We start from the raw sequence: 3107 nt of genomic DNA, 5'->3' as shown, positions 1-3107 counted from the left end.
AAAGTTTCCTCCAAATCCGTGCATAACTTTTTGGAATATCCTGCAATTTGTCGTTTTTGCCCGAACACTCAATGGTAATGAATCAGTTTGAAAATTCCAGATCCGAATTCGGATCTAAACCAAAATTGAATCATTTCATCCTTGTCACATATCCAAGGTCAGGTCAAGTATGGGAGCATGTGCCAGAACAGCACGTCGCTGCGTCCACTTTCCGCCGCTACTCCAGGGGCCTCCATCTGGCCATCCCCCAGGCAGATGCCAGGCCCATCCCCATCTCCTTGAGATGATGGTCAACCTGTTGCAACCATGAGGCACGTGGTCGACCCACTGGCCTCCTCCACTCATGAGACTCCCTCGCTGAGAGAATCTGGTGAGCAGGATCAGAGTCAGGAAAATGAGCCACATGTCCATTTCAGCCGCAACTGACGCTCACGGACTATGCAGGTAACAAATCTCATCCGAGTCTCTCTCAGCAACCGCTCGTTGGACACAAAATCCGACCAGCGATAGCCAAGGATTCTCCGAAGAGACCTGGTACCAAAGGAATTAAGTCTCTGTCTCAGATCCTTGGTCAGAGTCCAAGTCTCGCACCCATAGAGCAAGACTGGAAGTACCAAGGACGTGAAGACTCGGACTTTCGTCCTCCCGCACAGGTACCGGCAGCGCCACACCCCATGATCCAGTGAATCCATGACTCCCCAGGCCCGACCCAGACGTCTATTGACCTCTGACTCGCAGCCAGCAGAGACATGAATATCACTGCCAAGGTAAGTGAATCTCTCCACGACCTCAACATCCTCACCACAAACAGACACAGACAGGACAGCAGCATCCAAGATGTCACCGAAAGCCTGGATCTTAGTTTTGACCCAAGATACCCGTAATACCAACGGCTCCGACTCCTCATTCAGCACCTCGAGGGCCCCCAAGAGGATGTCTAAAGTCTCCGCAAAGATTACTGCATCATCTGCAAAGTCAAGGTCCGAGATATTGACATTCCCAAATGACGCACCGCAACTTGATCTCTCTGACATCCTCCCGAGAATCCAGTCCATACAAGTGCTGAAAAGTGTGGGGGCAAGTACACATCCCTGACGAACTCCAGCAACAACTGGAAATAAGTCAGAGATGGTACCACCACACTTCACAGCACTCTCAGTACCAGAGTAGAGTTCAGACATCAGATCGATCAGTTTTGGTGGCACCCCACGAAGACCAAGAATCCTCCAGAGGACATCCCGATTCACTGAATCGAACGCTTTACAGAGATCAACATAGGCTGCAAGCAGCCCCTGCCGAAACTCTCATCTGCGTTCGGTGAGGACACGAAGTGCAAGGATACGGTCAATCGTTGACCTCTTTGGTGTAAAGCCTGACTGCTCTGGACGCTGGTGCTCAAGCAGATGGTGGCGAACCCTATCGAGAATTATCCGAGCAAAGACCTTGCCCGGCACTGAGAGCAGCGTCACCCCTCGGTAGTTGTTGCAGTCTTGGCGATCACCCTTCCCTTTCCAGAGAGGGACAACAAGGCCCCTCTTCCAGTCAGTTGGGATGATGCCTGTGTTCCAGGCAGAGCACAAAACTGCATGCAACGACACGAGTGCAGCATTTCCACCAGCCTTGAGAAGTTCGGCATGGATGCCACAGATCCCTGGAGCTTTGCCCCGTTTCAACTGGTTCACCGCAGCCTGTGTTTCCACAAGCGTAGATGGACCACAGTTGATTCGAGGGTCAGCAACAGGGATTGTAACACCCTTGACGTCCAACTCGACAGTTGGGGGATCAGCCTGGTACAACCGCTCAAAATAACCGGCCCAACGGGCCTTCACTTCAGACTCCTCTGTCAAGAGCCTACCACTCTCTGCTCGAACTGTAGTGCTCCGAGGGATGGACTTGGATGAACGTAATGCGCGAATTCCCCTCTAAGCGGGACGAGAATCACCTGTCCACAGGTGATGCTCTACCCCCTCACAGATTCCTCGCACATAGGCCTCTTTGTCCACCTTCAGTGCACGTACAGTTTTACGCCTCAGCTCCCTGAACAGCTCAGCTCTGCCATTCAGCCTGGCCCTGCGACTCTGGTCAATGGTATCCAGTGTCCCTTGAGAGACAAAATTTTTCTTTGCCCTGCGGTGAGCTCCAAGGCATCCACCGGCAACATCAAGGACGGTGGTCTTGAAGGCGCTCCACAACTCTTCAGGACCCCCCAAAGCACCCAGACCCCCCAAGTGTCCACTCAGCCTGTTCGCAAACTCCTCAGCTACTCTCTCATCCCTGAGCTTGGCAACATCCAGCCTCGGCTGGGATGGTACCATTCTCCAGGATTTAAGGTGCAGCTTTAGAGTTGCTACAACAAGCCTGTGGTCAGTATTGAGGAACTGAGCACTCCGGTAGACCCTACAGTTCTGGATCATCCTCCAACGACCATCAATGAGGACATGGTCAATCGCCTTTGCCACACCGCCAGCGTTGGAATACCAAGTCCAGCGATGAGCTTGTGGGCGCTGAAACCATGAACCAGCCACCCTAAGTCCATGACTTCTTGCAAAGTCAAGGAACTTGGTGCCATTCTGGTTCATAGTTCCTGACCCATGGGGACCAACACACACCTCATAACCGTCCCTATCAGTTCCAGTCGATGCATTGAAATCCCCCAAGACTAGAAGTGTATCTCGTCTGGGGCACTGATCAACCACAGACTCGAGTGTGGCGTAGAATGCATCCTTCACGGTGAGATCACTCGCCTCAGTCGGAGCATAAACAGAGACCAGGGAAATGACACCTAAGGAGTGACGAATCCTTAATCTCATAATACGCTCGTTGACCGGTGTTACCTCAATTATCATTGGGGTCAGCTTATTGGACACAGCTACAGCAACTCCTTGGGTATGGTAACCATCAGAGCGACCAGACCAATAGTAGGTGTAACCACCCACCATTATCTCTCCGCAATCCGGTCTCCGAACCTCAGAGAGAGCTGCAATCCCGATGTCCAAACGCTTGAGCTCAGATGATAACAGAGACAGGTGATCATCCTCTCTTAGGGATAGGACATTCCAGGCACCCACCCGAAGGGACCGCCTCAGGTTAACCCAAGGAGACCGCCG

This window comes from Eptatretus burgeri, chromosome 17, assembly GCF_056783735.1.
Source record: "Eptatretus burgeri isolate ZD-2024b chromosome 17, Ebu_testis_v1, whole genome shotgun sequence".
Classification (NCBI taxonomy): Eukaryota; Metazoa; Chordata; class Myxini; order Myxiniformes; family Myxinidae; genus Eptatretus; species Eptatretus burgeri.
The sequence above is the reverse complement of the archived record's forward strand: the minus strand, read 5'-3'. Positions refer to the sequence as shown.